This window comes from Esox lucius, chromosome 17 (genome assembly GCF_011004845.1).
Source record: "Esox lucius isolate fEsoLuc1 chromosome 17, fEsoLuc1.pri, whole genome shotgun sequence".
In the NCBI taxonomy this organism is placed as follows: domain Eukaryota; kingdom Metazoa; phylum Chordata; class Actinopteri; order Esociformes; family Esocidae; genus Esox; species Esox lucius.
The window spans coordinates 38,368,664-38,388,100 of record NC_047585.1 but is presented as its reverse complement, the minus strand read 5'-3'; the positions used below and the strand labels follow the sequence as shown (position 1 = coordinate 38,388,100).

The following is a 19,437-nucleotide window of genomic DNA, read 5'->3' as shown; positions in this document are numbered from 1 at the left end:
CTGTGGTTGTCTCACCTAGCGTTCTTAACATGCATGCTTTGAGGAACAGCGTCAGCTGCATGCTGATCATTTAAAATGTATCACATCGGATTCAACTAATAACGTGCTGGCCTGGAACAGAAGTCCGCACATTCCAACTCAGAACAAGGTTTGCTGACAACCACTAGCATGTATGCTGTATTGTGAAGTAAATGGCTTTTTGTGACCGATCTAGAGGCAATTAATAACCATGTCCAGTAATCGTTTATAAACAGACATGGCGAAATCATTGCTGCAGTGGTTCTCAAACAGGTAACGCTAAAACGTTTAGGGTACCACTGCGCTAATGGATCGAGACGCCGTCTGGTAACGATGCCCAAGACTCACCGCTGGATGTCGCAGTGGCACTGTGGAGGGAGGGGAGGTGGGGCCTGGTCTCTGGGAATTATCTGCTCCCCATTCCTTAGTGCAGACACACAACATGGCGGACTAGAAGAGGCGGCCGAGTCGCCCGGATACAGCGAATAAACTGGGATTCACGTCCCTTATGCCTCGAGGAAGACGGAGAGACACCCATTTGTGAGGAACACCCTTGGGAACATTGAGGAATTCATGGGACCGTTCTAGCCACTCGTTAACGTAAACAGACTTGCGATCTGTTGCCTACAAATTGTCCGTCTTGTCCCAGACCGTTTCTAGTATCACCCAGGCCCCCCACCCCGCACACACACTTGGTTCCTGGGGTGTTGAGACAGGGGCCGGAGTTGAGAAAGTGGAAAAAGGAAGAAAGGAATCCCAATTCCGTAACTAAATCCAGGATTGTACCAAAACAAACTGGAGTCGTGGTGAGTTTAGTTTTATTCTGCTGTATATTGGCATTCATTACTGTGTAGCTTGTTTTATTTTGTAGTTAAAACTTCGGGCTTCTGGTGCGACACAAACAACTACTTTTGGCTTGTCCCACAGTGAAGTATATTCCTTGGCCAACAACGTTGCGGTGATGAGAGAGATAAGGCCGTCGGAAGTGAGGTGATCTTTTTTTTATTTTTTATGTAAGGTTCCGTGTCTATCATGGGAGCAAAACCAATCATGTTTGTAACAAGCGACACGAACAGTCATAACTAGCTTGTAGGCAGGGAACATTTTTGCGAGAAAGGGGGTGAAGAAGAGATTTTCACAACATGGTACCTTTTATTAGAAGTCAGTCTGATTGATTGCTAGAGACTGTGTTCTGTGAACGCATACGGTACTACAATGCGAACTGGAAACAATAGGAGATCTAGTGCATTCTGCTTTACAGAAAAGCACATATTGATCAACGCTTTGTTGCTACATGTTTCGAGGGGGTGGGGGAACGATCCGGGTTGGGTTTGGGGGAATAGAGGGCTGAGTGGGGACCACAGCCCAGGGAATCAGGTCGCTTTAGACGACCAGGCCCCTTTAAATCACAGCATAATTGAGACTCCCCATTTCCTCTTCTTTTGCTAATTATTCTGTGTGGACAGGATCCTGAGTGTATTAGTTTAGCCTAAATATAGTTATGAATCTTAGCTTTATGCACTGAGGTCAAAACTGGTGGTGACCCCTGTGCATAATCATAAACATGCCTTCTGTCCCAGACAGGTTTGTTTAAACAAAGTTAGTTTCAGATCAGGCCTTAGGTGTTTACACAGCCTACCACATAGCTGGTGTGCTCCTCAATTATCTAATCAATGAAAGTTAATGAATATGATGGATAGAGTTTGGCCTACTTCACCTAGCCCAGTTCTTTTGTTTCTCAAAACATAAGCTGCTAGCTGTTCCCAGCTAAGAACATGGATAACATCCTCGAAAGCTTGAAAAGGGGAGACCAGTTATTTGGGTCAAAGAGGACAACATCAGGGTTATTACATGGCCAAATATCAACATTATGGCACTGAAGGAATTTATTAAGATGAGCTAGGTGGACATGAGGAAATCGTCAGGGGTTTGGCGTCTCCTCATATCAGAACTGTGTCCACCTGGAGCCCGGCTGGTCGTGTCTCTTGAGCCTGGACTGCTTCAGTGTGAATGGCTGCGTTGGTCTCGCCTCGCTGTGTTAATGCGCTAGCCCAGAATGCAGTTTCCTCCCCAATGAGCTTGGCTTGTTATGTCTTGACTATTCAAGTGCGAAGCAGAAGCTGCTTGCTTTATCTCCGACACTGCCTTGTCAGACCTGGACTGTCCTGGCCTGCCGGGCCTGACCTCGTGTCTGGGCTTGTCACCTCCACGAAGAGCCATTTTATTCTACCATGACTTCTCTCCATGCATCAAAGGTGGCGTTCATTCATTTAGCCTAGCATTTCCATCAGAAAATATAAGATCTAGGCTACTCTGTAAGGCACATACAGTATGGTGTTTTGACAGTTGTGTGTGTCTTACTGCTGAAAATGTCACTGGTTCTCAGTGCTGACACATCACTTTGAAAACAGCCCTGTTGAGTTAGGGCGGGGTGGGCATAGGTGGGGTGGGGGGCTGGCAGACAATCTGTTTCCACTACAGATTTGATGAGGACTTGACATAGAAGAGGCGTTCTAACACGCCATTCACAGTCAAAGGTAGCTTCCGTTCTATTGTAGCTAATTGTGCGGTCCTCCCTACTTCATTGACTGATTGCTATTTTTGATTTTGTTGGGTTTTTTTTACTGCTATTTTACCAGGTATTTATGGTTGAGAGCTGATTCAAGAGTGGTCGACTCTTTTGACTACTAGGCTTCCCTGATGCCCCTTGTAACTCATAACCGTGTCATTGGGAGGATTCAGCCAATGAAGTATATTGAAATAAACTACTTCAAAGTGGAGATGACCTCAGTGTGCAGCCCGTGCTGGAACCGATGCTATAATACGAAACATAGAGCGAATTTAATTCCATCCAGGTCTATGGTTTCCATAACATATAGAAGGGGAATTTCTCAGTGTTGCTGCATTGCTTCATGTTTTAGATAAACTGAGGAGAGCAGCGAACATGTTCTGAGAGGAAAAAAAATGTAGTGCAGATGTAAGCTAATGTATTATTTAATGTGTTTTCCTCAGTTCAGTATTGACTGAAACTGTTTGAAATAGGCATGTAACGGTGCTAACCCCGGTACGTTATGTATTTTGTGTTATGTATCACGTTTCTGTACAGCGTAAGCTGTATTACCGACCGTTAAACAGATCCGTTTTTAGTTTATTTACAATGGATGCAACGCATACCAGGAATATTATGAGCCATAATGCCCGATGACAACACAATCAAGAATACCAACACTATATTTTCTTAAATTAGTTATTACTCATTAAAAATTGAAAATAAACCCTGTGTGTGGCGCTTTAGTAAGCCAGTTGGCAAATGCATTGTTAACTTGTGGTTTAGCTTACTCATATAGCTTGTGGGTACTACCTATTTGCTCAGATGGGTACAAGAGGGACATTGCTGAAACCATTCCCACCGCAGCTGTAAAGTGACTTGTAACAGGAGTGTAGACTAGCAGCTCATTGAAAGTGTGCGCTTTGAGTAACAGCGCACTGTTTTCATGAATTTGACTAATCTTCGCTGGTACTGCCCGCATGCTGCTTGTAGAATGTAGGCCAAGCGAAAAATTTCATGAAATGGCCACAGTGCTGCTGTTAGTGTTTTGAGGGAGGTTCTCGTTTTGACACTCTTTTCTTTTGGTAGGCTACAATGGGAGGCTGAAATCACTGACACCAATTCACACGCGGGCTACTGGGTCAAACTAACTGGCTGCAGGGAGGGATTCTAGTATGCTGTGTAGGGTTATGTCTGTGCTGTACTTCACCCTTTATTTCTGTGGTGACTGCGCTTTCTGCCCCAAAATGAAAACTTATTTAGGGAAAATGCAGATGTCTCGGGGTGTAAAGCAGCGTTGACGGGGCTGGGGGTTAGTCTCCTGACTTGCGAAGGCTGAGTGAATGGCATGGTCTGAAAAGAGGTCGGTCAGTGTTACCTCGCCCACAGGCCTAGAGCTGTTCTGTGAGGGGAGTCATTTGAAAATAGATGGTATGCTTGATTTGGCTCACCTGGTAAATGGGATCCTAGCTGGTGATATATGAAAAAGGAAAACTTTTCCTTCCCAGTCCGCCAAACTAGCTGAATCAATCACCTATGTTTATGGCAGCAACGTCTTAAGAGTTTCTTTAAAGCAGCAGTACCCATTACACTTAGCAACTTATTGGCCGGCATTTTCAATCCCAACTAAACACACTGCTCAAAATCTAAGGGAACACTGAAAACACACACACCGGGTCTCGACGAAAAAAATATATTGACCAACCGATTGTGGGCTGAACTCACACCGCCAACGGCGGACCTGCCAATTCTGGTGTTCTCTGGCGAATGCCAATTGAGCTGCATGGTGCTGGGCTGTGAGCACTAGAGGATGTCGGGCCCTCAAGCCACCCTCATGGAATCTGTTTGTGACAGTTTGGTCAGAAACCTGCACACCATTTTTCTGGTAGGGCTCTGGCAGTGCTCTTCCTTTTCCTCCTTGCACAAAGGAGACGATACTGGTCCTACTTGATGACCTTCTATGGCCCTGTCCAGTTCTCCTCATGTAACGTCTCCTGGTATCTCTTACATCCTCTTCAGACTGTACTGGGAGACACAGCAAACCTTCTTGTGACAACACATGGATGTGCCATCCTGGAGGAGCTGGACTATCTGTGGACCCTGAATGGGCTGCAGGTACCGCCTCATGCTACTAGTAGTGACAAGGACCCTAGCAAAACACAGAACTAGAAAAGAATCAGTCAGGAAGGATAAGGAGAGAGCAATTGTCTGTGGTCGCCGTATGCAAACCATTCCCTTTTTCAGGGTTGTCTTACTGCTGCCTCTCCAGTGCACCTGTTGTTACTTTCACTTGCACCAAAGCAGATTAAATTGATTCACAATCGCTTATGATTCCTAACTTGACTGATTGACATCCCTGAAGTTTAATTGACTTGGTGTTATACTGTGATGATTATGTATTCCCTTAATTTCTTTGAGCAGTGTACATGCTTGTGTTATGAAGCGGCTGCCTATGTTAAGCTATTGTCTTAGGAGGGGTTCTAGCTAGCAAGGTATGTTACGCTAGGTAGCAAATGACATGCTACCCATTTTGCACTGGCAGTATGGCATTAGTGGGAGTGGACTATGTATTTTTAAATTAAATCTTAACAACAGTGATGCTAGCTAACATGTGCTTGATGCCTGCAACACATACAGTGACAGAGGGAAGTGGTGATTGCACCGTACGGCCATCTTGTTTTTCACTAATCTGTGCAATCAGAAAATTAAGTGCTGACTCTTTGAAGGGATGTTTTTATTATACTTCATCACGATCTGTTCTGTACATGAATGTAGCTGATGTGTTGCTCCTCAAACATCTGGTTGATGTGTGGTGTGTGTTTTGTAATGGAAAAATAGACATTGCTATGTAAAAGCCGTATTTTGGTGGCAAAACTAAAAACGGGGAGACTACGCTTTTGTAGTTTGCGCAACTTCGATCAGAACTGTTTACCTGGAATTACCGTGAGATTTGCATGAGGACGTGGTCCGCGGTGGGTCTCCCGGAGCCCCCCGGTAACGTACATGGCAGTGCAATGAACCGCTTGGAAATATGCTCATACAGTTGTCATCCAGGAGCCAAACAAACGTTTTTATAATACCTATTTGAAATGCACCTAACTGTCCGATCATCTGACCCTTATAGGATATAGTTTTGCGTGCTTGGCAATCGAAGCACTTGTACAACAGATGGGGAAATTAACACCTTGTTGATTTACCACATCCATGTGTAGTTAGGAATTACACACAGCATTTTATTACTTTCAACAAAATCACCGTGTTGGCACACTTTAACACGTGATTTCTGTTAATTCTCCGGAACACACATTGTGATATCGGCCACACTCACTAGCCACGTTATTAAATGCATCTATTGCGGCCACTCAAGTACTGTAAATTAACTCACTGTTATTCTGTTGGTACCATTCTGAGATACGTTAATGCGTGCTTTGTGACATGGCACATTATCTTGTGGGGAAGTTTCAATGTGATGAAGGATAAACTGTATCCAAATCCTCTCAAGTTCAGAATTTAAGTGCACTAGATAACAGTGATACATTTTGCTATTAAATATACCTTTTCGGCTAGCCCACCACCATTTTTATAGACATGTATGGAGGTTAAATACTTTATTTAAAAAATGTTGTGTATGGAAATTGTTTTACACAAGTTCCAAACCGTGAAATTCGGCTTGCGCGACAGACTAGACATAATGTTATATCAAAGTAATCAGATGTAATTGTCTTCACCAGAAGGCATGAAACCGCTAAGACGTTCTAGTCAACACTTGAGTATAGACTGTGATTTATTACACAAAAAAGGAAATATAATTTAACAAAATAGTAAGGTGGCCGATAATAGGGGACAGTGACCGATAATAGGGCATCACATATTTTGACAATGTCGCTAACCAACTAGCTGAAGATTTTAATATTTTTACTGACATATCTGAAATGCAAATTCATTATATGATAGTTAAAGTTTGTATGTCACTGATAATCACTGAACATTGACAACTTGATCAAATGATTACTCGGTACAAGAAGATATATTTCAAAACTGCTGTTGGTTATGCTGATAATATGGTGTTCTATGCTAAGTATTATATATGCAACTTAATAATTGAGGGAAAATATGCAGTATTCTGCCAAGTGCAAAAGGGGACATCAATTCACCTGGAAAATTTTAAATTTCTTGAAATACACAAACACTGAATATAGGCTACTGAGGTTAGAGAAGCAATGTAATATACTAACAGAATTTAAATTACAACTGTTAATCACAAATGACCATACATCATATTTTGTTGATGTTATAGAGATGTCCAGAGATATCTACAGAACTGCTGTAGATAAACCTTAACATTCTCCACAGATACATTTAACAATTAAATTATCCATAGCAAGCTACATCAGCATTGTTCAATGCCACTTTGTTAGCTAGCTGTCAGGACAAGCATTACATGGCAATTATGGCAGCTAGCTACAAGCTACTTCATCAGCAAATTTGCTTTCTAGCTAACTTTTCCAGTAATATTGACAATTGAATTACATTAGCTAGTAGACAATATCAGACATCTTAACTATAATAAATGGCTACTGCAAGATTATAAAATATTGTATTGTATATTTAGTAAACATGTACAGCAGTACCTTTTTTCATTACTTCTAGGCTAGTCTACTGACTGCGATCCTGACTGCTCTGTTGCATAGAGTATCATGGAATCACGCCTGGTGTTGCCAGGCTAAGCAAAAATGTCCAGCCCAACGACTGCTCAAAACCTGCCCAAAATGCCTGAAACTAGCCCAAATTTTGTTGGTTCCCAATAGTGACTATTTTACAAGTGACCCCTCCAGGAACAAAACGTAAGACTTTGATAACAGCATAGAAACACACGATATAGCATATAAAGACAGAAATGGTGTGGCTGCGGTGAAGTTCAGAAGTAGCCCAAAAACCCACGACCAATTAATTTTCACCTGCGATTTTCATTGTTTGGAAAGTAGCCCAATTTTCTGGAAAACGGCGGATTTGGCAACCCTGCGATTCCCGGTGTTTTCACTGGAAGGGAGGGGAGCAGCACGGTAACAGGAGCAGGCAGACTTCGGGACTCAACCATTTTACAGGGAAGTGGTTGCTCAAAGTTATTGGAATTGGTTACCATAAGATATTAATAACTAAAGTAGAAAAAATAGAATACCATTCAATAAAATTAAATATGAATATATTATAGCAGACACTCCTGACAACTCCAGCCGCTCGTTGCCACCCCATTGGTTTCGCCAATGTCTTGAAGGGGAATAAAGACGAGTATCTACAATTAGTTCATATATCGATTGAAATAACTGCTGGCCTGTCTCTATGCACAAAACTCCCTCATTCAGGGAGACCGGATCACGCTAGCACGAGTTCTGTGTCATCTTGTTATTGCTATCCCCCCGACTAATGCAATTTCTTCCAAAGATGACTCATGAGGTGTGCAGTAACACTGAGCCGTTTATAGAGATGATAGAAAAGACCGGCGACATACATTTATCACATCGAATGTTAATGCTGGGTTGCCAGAGACAATTGAATATAAACCAAAAATCCCACGGGGAATCTACTCGCCCAATGCCATTTTTGCTCGCACAATGTCATTAAAATCAGACCAATTATTCGGGAAACAACCTCTGGCAACGATGAATTTAAAAATTCTAACTTGGATTGATGTTAATGCGTGACAAAATGATCTAATGTTGTGATGCAATTTTATGACGAGGTAGTTTGTCCCAATACTGACATACTAGCTTATTATAAACTAAACATCGTCATCCACGAGTATGTGGTATGTAGTTTGAGATTCAACCAGTTTCATGCATAGAGACCGTCCAATCAGAATGGAACTTAGATATGTCTGCCACTCAGAGGAATGAAAAGCCGTGCATAATAAATTAATAGAATGATATGTGGCCTTGAGAAAAGTTGTTGAGCAGCAGAATTATGAGAAGATGGATAGATCTGATGTTGCAATGTCAGAAGCAGCTTCAAGCGAAGGGGGGGAATTAGGTTATGATCCAGATCCAACAGAATCTAGCAGCTAAGATTTCTAACTTCTGTAGATGAAATGTACAAATTGTATTAAATATTAATATTTATGTCTTTCAGTTGGGAAATCATAGCAGCAGTAAGAATTTTGGGGAGGAGGCGTGGCTCCGCGGCTTGGGTTCGCACCTATGGGAGAGAAAGCTACGCCCAGAGCTTGAGTCTAATTGTTACTTCTAGCAAGTCATAAACTTAGACAAAATGTAGACATTTCCCCTTTAACAAGGGCTGTGGAGTTGTCGTTCTGAGGGGCTACACCCCAACGGTTTCCCTTTTATCCAAAGACACACCCACTCATGCGCTGGTATACCAGGGATACCGAAAAATGGTACAGCTTGAAGAACTCAACGGGGATGGAAGCATTGTTATTCCTTGCAAATGTTCACACAGTGGGCTACTCACAAGGCAAATCACACAGATACGGGCTACTTGGGAAGTTACAGTATCTCACAAAAGTGTGTACACCCCTCACATTTTTGTAAATATTTGATTATATCTTTTCATGTGACAACACGGAAGAAATGACACTTTGCTACAATGTAAAGTAGTGAGTGGGCCGCAGGGCAGAATTCCAACATGATAACGACCCCAAACACACCTCCAAGACGACCACTGCCTTGCTAAAGAAGCTGAGGGTAAAGGTGATGGACTGGCCAAGCACGTCTCCAGACCTAAACCCTATTGAGCATCTGTGGGGCATCCTCAAACAGAAGGTGGAGGAGCGCAAGGTCTCTAACATCCACCAGCTCCATGATGTCGTCATGGAGGATCGGAAGAGGACTCCAGTGGCAACCTGTGAAGTTCTGGTGAACTCTATTCCCAAGAGGGTTAAGGCAGTGCTGGAAAATAATGGTGTCCACACAAAATATTAACACTTTGGACATTTTAACTTTTTTTCACATTAATGGCTGTGTTGTTATTTTGAGGGGACAGCAAATTTACACTATTATACAAAGCTGTACACTCACTACTTTACATTGTAGCAAAGTGTAATTTCTTCATTGTTGTCACATAAAAAGATATAATCAAATATTTACAAAAATGTGAGTGGTGTACTCACTTTTGTGAGATACTGTATAAAGGTTAACTCAGATGATGGCAATCAGCCCTCCTGGTGACAAGTTGGGGTGAGGCAATATGGACACACCTGTTGAAAAAATGTGGAGTGTATTGTGCTGCTGAAAGTTGAGTTCAGTCAGTCAGTGGTCCTAATTAGCCCAAATAGCTATGCATGTGGCTCAAATGTAACTGATATTTAAAAGTTGGCTTCCGAAGGACGCGTATGAGTTAATAATAAATCTAAAAATTTGTTGAAATGTTCTTTGTCCAGAAATTTAGAAAATCGATATAGGCTGATAAAATGCTTTAGTGGCAGCCCTCGTTTGGTATACTGGTTTCTAAGGAGCAGCAGTGCTCGCCAACCAAGAGTCCGTTGGGACGTGTTGTGGTGTCCCTGGCTTGTTGTGCTTTTAGCTGTTGTTCCTTGTGTACTGTAGGCTGCTGTCCTACTCTGTCCCACTGGATTACATAGGAACAAAATGGCTAAGTTAGCTACTGCCAGAGATGTCATAGCCTACAGCTGACCGGTGAAGCAGGGCCCAACTGCCCGGCGGAAAGCAGCAGTCCGTGGGAAGCCCCTCTGTGCCATTGTGGCACTGGTAATTCACGCCGGCTTGTTTAGGTAATTACTCATTTCAGGTGACACCACTTTGTTTTCAGGTTTGAACTTGTGCAGTGTGGCTGTGACTGGCTAACTGGCATATAAAACAGCCGTTTGGGAACAATTTTCTAGGATGACTGAACCCAATCCAACTGTTTGTCCCGTACAACTGTCTCTCTTTGAGATATTGAATCCATTTAGTTTACCGTCCAAATAGGCTCCCCAGACATATTTCATTTAGCAGCACAGTTTAGAGTATCTTTGCCGGTTGAACAGTCCAACCAAACCAGCTGGCTATCTGCCTTACTTGACCGACCTGATGGTAGCCAGTTATTAGTGCAATCTATAGTAGGATGAGTTCTGACTTGTCTGAGACACAGATTACTCTGGGCTAAAAAGTTCGCAATGTTCACCTCATTCAGATTCAGCGCATGCAGTGTTTCCATTTTTGCTTTTTCTCTTCCTGTCTGTCTCACTCCAAGCTGTCAGTTGAGCTTGGCTGTTGTGCTGCTTCACTGTTGGCCACGGTTTGGAGGCTTCGATGCACATTGCGTCCCACGTCCCCAGTGTGACTCGTCGATCTAACACATTCTGGGTGTATTGTATTGTTCCCTTTTTGTTTTCTGCTTTTAACATGAGTTGCAGCGGTCTAAATTGTAATTCAAAATCACATTGTGGAGTGGGTGTGTGTGGGGGGGGGTTGTGGCCTCCAGTCTCCCCTGTGGCCCCACCCACACCGTGTTCCCGGGTCACCGTGGCTTTGAGGAAGGCCGCTAATAAGTGGCCCCACATCCGCTCCACCCTATGATGTGGGCAGACTGTAGAGGCCCCTGGCGAACTCCGTGCGAATCCCCACAAAAAAGCCTCCCTCTTCGGGATTGCTCTTGGCCCCTGCGAGCTGTGCGCGACTGAGCTTCTGCAGGCTTCGGGGTGACCGAGACTGAGGTTTGCGCCGGTTCTAAATCCTTCTAGTGTCTTTGGGGAATGTGAGCGGACCGTTACGGGGCACGCTAGGAGCCCTGAAAAAGAAGGTTCTGTGGATCGGGTCTGAGGCATGTGGCGTTGAGGATGTATAATCTATGGTCTGTGTTGGTGTGAGGGAGAGGCTTCCTCTGAGCCCTTGGCTTGGCCTACTTCAGCCGCCATGAAGAGTGGCATTCAGAGTATTCTTGTCACAGCGGACCCCCTCAGGACACATGCAGAGTATTAATACGCCATGAATGAGGACGGACAGACTGCCATTATCTCTCCTTGCAATGACTCGTGAGTCGTGAAGCAACTTGTCCTCGAGCGAGCGAGCGTGGGGAAGTTTGACCGGTGAGTTGGAGAAACCCGGACACCGTGGGGGTTGCAACTGTACCGAACTATGATGATGCCGTCGTTTTTTACCGATATTCTTGATGTGCATGGAAACTGTCGTGACAACCAGACTTCAGCCTTCAGTTCATTATCTATTTCAATCACAGTGAATGTACAGGGAGTTTGTAGAATTAAAGGGCCAGGGTAGTTATTGATCCAGGTCAACTTTTTCATTTTGTTGCCTTAAAGTGGGCAACAAAATGTATTATTTTGGTCAATGATCTACAGTAAATACAATACTCTAACCATGTATTAATGATCTTGATTCAAGCCCCTTTGTCAATAGCTGTAAGATCCATATTAGGCTGTGATTTAACAAATGAACAATATTTTCACAACCTTTTAAACCTCCCTTTAATCATCGTCAAGTGGTTTGTGGGTCATTGCTTCACAACCATCGTCAAGTCTTGTCATTGATTGACAAGCCAGTTTGAATCAAATCTGTAACCAGGCCACTCTGGAACATTCAATGTCATCCTAGGAGGCAACTACGTTATATATTTGGGCTTGCGATTAAGTTATTGCCTGACTGAACAGTGAATTTGTCTGGTTTCGGACAGAAAACAGACCTAAGCTAGTTATCCTCTAGGGCTTTTTCTAGGGCTTGGTTTGACTGTTTCTTGTTCCTTGATGACGATGCATCCACTACCGTGGATGTGAGGAAGTAGTGCTGTGTTGTTGTCTTCTGTTTCAACAATGCTGTCCATTTTAAGATAAACGCATGTGTTTGCTGCTTTCGTCGCGGTATTAAGTGCCTTGTCGTTCACGTTGTGGGATCTTTGCATTCTGTACAGGTTTCCTTTTCACTCTGTAGTTACTCCTTGATGCTGACTAAACAACAATGTTGTGGTCCATCCTAATTTTTTGTCTAATACAATAAGTTGCTGGTTTAGAATTACTTTTGGTGAAAGGCCTGAAAAGTTTCTTCCTCCTCCAGCCACTGTGTTAAGTGTGACGCCTTCATCTGTGTAGTGACTGCAGATATTGATTAACTATCCACGAATCATTAACCTCACTGATGGGTTGGGATCAATACAGTTGTCTATTTGTCTTGTCTAATGATAGGCCTCCATCTTTTACTTTGGACAACATCTTAAACATCTTTGCACTTGTTTTCTGTACCTGCACCAACATATGTTTCCTTCTAAAACACTGCATTTTCACATGTATAACTGATCCAAATATTTTCGTTGTGGCTATCATTTTGACCCTCTGCGGCAGTGTTTAGGATATTGAATAGGAACCAGGATCACTATATCAAATCACAATACAGTAAATGGGATATTTACTGTCTGCTTGGTCACATGTTTATCATTCCACCAATTGGTTCCCTCCTTTGCGAGTCATTGGAAAACCTCCCTGGTGTTAGTGGTTGAATATAGAATTTAAACTGTGGCGTGTGTGTGTGTGTGTGTGTGTGTGTGTGTGTGTGTGTGTGTGTGTGTGTGTGTGTGTGTGTGTGTGTGTGTGTGTGTGTGTGTGTGTGTGTGTGTGTGTGTGTGTGTGTGTGTGTGTGTGTGTGTGTGTGTGTGTGTGTGTGTGTGTGTGTGTGTGTGTGTGTGTGTGTGTGTGTGTGTGTGTGTGTGTGTGTGTGTGTGTGTGTGTGTGTGTGTGTGTGTGTGTGTGTGTGTGTGTGGTACAGAGGGCTATTCATGTTAATCACTGTTATTGCACACAGAGTCAATGCAGCGCAGCCTATTCTATGATTGTTTAGAAAAATGTTACGTTACTGAATTTATTTTGGCTTGCCATAACGAAGAGATTAATTATGTTTGTAAGAATTTCTTACAAACACAACAGTATTGGATATTTTGTGTAGTTTGGGCAAATCTTAATTTAATCCATTTTAAATTCAAGCTGTGAACAGTGAATACATTTATACAGGATATACAAGGTATTTTTTATTTTTTTATTCACTTTTCCTCCCTTTTTCCCAGTGGTTCTGTGGTAACTTTTAACTTAGCATTTTCTTTTGGCTGTTTTCGATAGAGACAGTGGTGGAAGAACAGGGTGGAGTTTTGCTTAAAGAAAGGTGAGCCTCCCTCGGCCGCAGAACGTTATTTTAAAATAAATAATACAGAGCATAGGTCAGCTGCCTTGATTTACGTCGCCAGCATGACCAGAGGAGGAGGTCTGTGATCTGCACCAATCTAGCCTACTCATTGTGAGCGTTAAACCAAAAGCAGATGCAAACAAGTGGGAGGACATATCTGCACACTTTCTTTGTGATTTAGTGGTTTTAATTCTATCATGGTATGTTGATGATAGGCCTCTCACTGTGTGAATGAAATACCATGAGGGGGAACACAGTCCTGTGACCGCGCAGTCATTTCACTCTGATTAGATCTGTGCTTGGCCACAGGCAGAGAGTACACAGTGTCTGTCTTAGTCATGCTGTAGTGTTCGCTTGTATGCAACACCTTAAACAACACCGTCCTTATCCGCTGTTGTTAACATTGGGGAAAGCATGCAACAGTTTGACCAAACCACATGTGTTGGTGTGTTGCGTACAGGTGAACCTGTTTGTCAAGTTCAAATGGTTTTCATTGCCGCTTTCGAAATCAAACTGTTGTTTGAGGCCATTTTGGCTTTTCTTTAGCTTCTGTAAGGTGAACCTGTGGAATCTTTGTTTTAAGAGTTAGGCCCCCTCGCATTTTGTGATTGTTCATGGATCCAATCATTTGTTCGTTTTAAGACCTGCGAAGTAGGTATAGAGGCCAGCTCTAGTCCTTGTGCCACAAAGTGGCTTTGTTTTCATCCTAATCGTCTCTTCATTGCCATCCTTAATTGGATGGAGCTGGACAGTGGCCTCTGTATTGGCCTGGCTGGTCAGTGTGAAAGAGAACTAGAGATGCTTCAGTTGCCACAGCTAAGAGGTCAAGTAGAGAACTAAGATGTTAGTTCTCTACAGCTAATGCTGTCGTTAACCTACGCTCTGTCACCATTCTTGCCCTTTTAAAGATGTACATTACCATCTGCAACTGATAGGTGACACTATACTTCAATGAGAGGGGTCAGGTGGCTTAGAGGTTAGGGTGTCTGACCAGTTTTGCCTAATGTTACCACGTCTCTGAGTTGGCAATGTGAAAAGTCTGTCGTTCTGTCCCAGTTTAACCTAATTGCTCCCTGGTTGTTCCTATAAATGAGAATGTGTCTCAGTCCAGACAAAAAAGACTCCGCCATACTTGGTTTTACACAAACATGTAGACTAGCATGTTAAATTGGCGAAGTGTAGCTAGCAAGCTAAACACATGCATCTTGCAGTGGCACCTCCGTTACTGTGTTAAGATGCGGTGAAAATGCATCTCAGGCTTGTGTACATTTTTTCAGATTGTTGTTATTTATGTTTTTTCTCACTGAACATTTGACCAGCACTGTTGCATGCAGGTTTGACTATTCCAAGTTTGAGCTTCAAATATTGCTGTGTCTAAAGGCTTGTTTCGTGACATAATTACGAATCAAGCATGTCATGTTTTAAATATTTGGCTTTTCTCCCATGGCCTCCCATCACCGTGGATGTATACAAGTTGCCATATATAACACACACAAAAAATGGCCATGGCTGGTTACAAAGTACTTCTGCGGTTTCGGTTTGAAGCTGGACATGCGAGTCCCTTAACGTTTTAGCCGATCACACTCAGGGTTTGGCAACCACTGACTGCTGCGCTGGAGCCTACCAGTAAGTGGTGCTGAAAAATTTAGCATTAGAAGTCCTGAGTTTGTTATTATTTATTTTTACCCTAGCCCTTGTCTCTCAGAGACAAGTGCACATCACGTCAACTCTAGGATTTCGTTTACTTTTTCACAATATTACGTAACTATTGAGTGTGCTGTGTTTTTGTAGTAATTGTAGGGGAGATATTTTGGCTGGTCGAAAATCAAGGTGGCTGGTGGAACCAAAAGTAAATTTGAGGCCCCGCCGTCTCCTTGCATGTGGTGCTTTAGACCATGCTGACAATTGTGAATTCCTAGCCACTGGCAAGCGTTTTTAAGTCACTATTCTAAAGTAATCGCTTGTTTTCATAACTTGAGTTGTTTCTCGGGTTCCTAAGCGGTTTAAATGGTTATTTTGTCTTGATGGCCCTGAGCCCTGGCAAATTGGGCGACCTATTAAGGCCTAGTGGCCCCTAAAACCGCAGAATTCTTCCCCTCCCTGCTAAATCCACTTACGCATGAAATGCAATCCTTGATGTTATGGGAACGGCATCAAAGCCCTGTGCTCAACCTGGCCGTCGACTGAAATCGGGAGCGAACATGTGATGATCCGCGATTCATTTTAGGATTTCATCATCATGGTTGCGTCATCCCTGCAGAGTGAACAGTGTTAAACGTTATCCCTCTGCAGCAGATAGCCAGGACCACATTTTGCATTTATAAGCCAGTGTTTAAGGTTGTCATACTGGCTTGTGGGCTAACCGTGTGTGTTATAATGACCATATCACTTCAGGAGAACCGTAGTTACAGCCGTGAATTAATTGAGAGGTTTATATGTGGCAATTTCAGATATTGTATTTAAAGTGACTGTGCACAGTTTCACGCGACGAATCTCAATGGGACTGTTTAGATTTTACGCAGTGTAGAAAAGTTGGCCGGCAGGTAACCCAGCGTTTAGATCTTATGACCGGAACGATTAAGGTTATTGGATCGAATCCCCCAGCCGACGAGGTGAAAGTCTGCCATTTTGGCTCTGAGCAAGTTACTTAAACCTAATTTCTCCCAGATTGTTTCTTTAAATGAGAATATGTTCTCATTTGCTGAAATGAAATCACCTGATAATTGCCTACTTTTAAAAATTTTATGACCGGTATTCTAATCAAGATTTTAGATTGCGTAGTGAAGAAATATATTTAAAGTCTTACAGATAAATTTTTTAGCCTCAATATTGACCCAATGTAGGGTTTATCACAATCAGTAAATACAAAATAAAAAATTGGTGCTTCTGAATTGTCTGTGGTGCTCCTAAATGGTCTTTGGTGCAACTTTTTAAGATGGGAGCACCAATTCTAGCCATTGTTAGTGTTTTATTTAGAGCCCTGCGTCAGGATTTAGCCTGGTTGGAGACAGGTGGGCATTGTTCATGAGGTAAGAGTTAACAAAACTGACTAAAATCCGGGATGCTTCTGGAATAACTTTACAATAAAATCACATTATCTGATTTAACAGATACGCTGTTCTGAATAGGCTATGTATCTACAATTTTCTAGCCATTTATAAGGGAAGCACCGTGTCAGATTAAAATGTTTGAGCCTGCTCTGGTCATAACTTAAATATATGTGCTTCAATTTTGTGCCCTGCTAAGTTTGAGCAAAATGTCAATTATTGCCGTTACATAAATGTTAGGCTAATAATACACATTATCCTTTGATCGAGTCACCTTAAATTCTAGATGTATGTCAGATTTAAAACAGTAGCCCAGTTGAACACCTTACAGTCTTACATATCTACCAAACACTGCCAGATTTTATGGTATTTATTATTTTTTCATTTTCTATGTGACGTTATAAGATAAAGATTAGAATGCAAATTCTAAAATAGCTAATTCAGGCCCAAGCCCACCTAGGTGGAGTAACAACATTGATACAACATTTTAGAACTAGAATGTTCTAGAAGTGGCCTTAATAGGATTTGCCTGTGAGGAACTACGTTTAGATGTCAGAAGATTGCGATCGGAAATTAAGCCATGAAGAGGAAGCCTCCATGGAGCACGTCTTTGTTCTCCGGGGTAGCAGAATATCTTGGTCGGCCATGACTGGCAACAAAGCTTTCGCAACAGGAAACTGTAATGAGCTAGAGAAGGACATTGCAAGTTGGCAATGAAGTACAGTGTCACAGCATAGACTAGACCTTAAAGATGTTTGCGTTTTCAAATCTCACATAATGAGGGTGAGTCCATCTTCATCATTTTTTTGACGGTTTGAACTTCTGATTTGAACAAAATGGTTTGAGCATGACAATCAACCGCCAGAAAGTTGGTCCCACCTAGGGAAAACACTGTGTCAAAACAGATCTGCTTGAGTTTACCCTTGTCAATAAGTGGTTGCAAAGATTTAGATAAAGCATTCAGTCGAATGAAAACATAGTGTCTCCATGGCCACCTATTGCCTCACTAAAATGTATGAACAACTGATAAAATACCAGCATTTCTAACGGTTGTCGATTTAATCTTCGTCTGGACCACCTGCTGTATCTTTCCAGTCCATCCACAACAAACAGGAATCATTGTGGTTGTTTCATTGTAGGCACATTTTCAGTAGACCTATCCTGCAAAAAAGATTTTAACTGGTAAGGTTATCAGTGTGTTTTGGGGGAAAAGAGATGTAGTTTGCTTATTTGCAAGTATGGGTGGAGATCAGCGTAAGTGTGATGAATGACGACAGGTGCCAGTTTTGCTTTTCCGTCTCATGAAATGGGATGAAAATTAATAGCGATGATTTATGTATTATATTTTCAGCAGCGTATTATTGAGAGACTAGTAAATTGTTCCTTGTATTTTCACATGCCGACTTGGCTTTAGGATTTCCTTCTCCAGAATTCGCAAACTTGAAATTCATCCCGAAATTCCTTTTACATTTTCAGGAATACTGGAAAAAAAAAATCTTCCTGAAATGATGACACGATTTAATTGAGAAACTCTTCTCAGCCTTGCGTGGGGTGGATGTCAGCCTTTGTCCTTCCTCGACCATCTTACTTGCCTATAAAAGATGGCACTTTGTTGCGCTGAATGAGTGTAAGCGCATGTATGAAGTAGAAACGCTTGACTGTTGACTTGTGAATTAATAATGTCCTCTCTCCACTTAAGTCACTGGAACATCCCTCTAACTGCGCGCACGCCAGTTTTGGGGAACTGCTTAGTTGGACAAAACACATTTAGCCATGTCCCTATAGATTGCTGCGCTATACAGTAGAACTGAGTGAATCATGTCTCCGCCTGGCACCGGATGGCTTCACCTCCGGCCCATAAACGGCTGCGCCGTCACAGGATGACAAGGGTGAGTCATGTGAATCTCCAAAGGCTAATTTGGGTTTCCTAATAATGCGTGCTGATTCGTCAGCACAAAGGCTGATTCATTCAATCAGCCTTGATGAACTGATTCGACTATGACAAATGGGATGCTTCTTAAGCATCAAGCATTAATTTAAAGTCGCTTAGGTATTGGGGGACGGTTGTGTCGTAGCTTAGGGTGACTCATCGGTTGGGGGGGGGGGGGGGTGCTCTCCTGTTTGTGGTAGATGGGGCATTTGAGGGGTAGGGTTCATGGGTTAGTTTCAGATGAGAAAAGGGTTAATGGGGCTGTTGGACTGCAGGGGTAGTTTGCAATGTGTTGGGCTCATTATTTGACATGTTTCCTGGAGTCTGAATTGACTTGAGAAACATTACTACTCTAGTGTCAATAGAACCTTGACACTCCTAGATTCAGCTGCTTTACATATTCAGTTATTGTGGCGACTGACAAAACTCCCTTAAAGAAGGAAGGAAGGATGGACATTTGCTAAATGTCATTTTACTATGGCATTTAATTTTGATTATGTAGGCCTAGGCTGTTTTTTTCTTCAGTGATTGGTCTGCTTCAAGGGCAAAGTCAAGTCAAACACTTGTGACATACAAAGCCTCCCTTTTAATTTAGAAACACCTCTTAAATTTACCACAGGACGAATCCTCGTTCCATGTCCTTGCTTAGAGGTGGAAAACAGAGTAAAACCCTCCTCTGTGTGCAGCCCAGAAGCAGCGCTGGCTGAGGTCTGAGTGGAAACAGCAGCTCTGGTTGAGGTTTCAGGGGAAGTGGTTGGC

The 19,437-nt window shown here is 42.6% G+C and overlaps 1 protein-coding gene across 8 annotated transcripts in view; it reads left to right on the top strand.

The window, feature by feature from the left end:
- Positions 1-404: 404 nt before the first annotated feature.
- The window catches only part of ptpra (protein tyrosine phosphatase receptor type A), a 32,151-nt gene continuing 13,118 nt past the window's right edge, over positions 405-19,437 (top strand). For 2 of the 8 annotated variants that reach the window (XM_029114269.2, XM_029114265.2), the window contains exons 1-2: positions 407-824; positions 946-1,008. The gene's annotated coding sequence lies outside the window, so the exon portion shown is untranslated. Of the gene's footprint in view, positions 825-945; positions 1,009-18,602; positions 18,638-19,437 lie in introns of those variants that run through there. The other 6 variants (XM_029114270.2, XM_029114264.2, XM_029114268.2 and 3 more) reach the window with 5 other exon arrangements.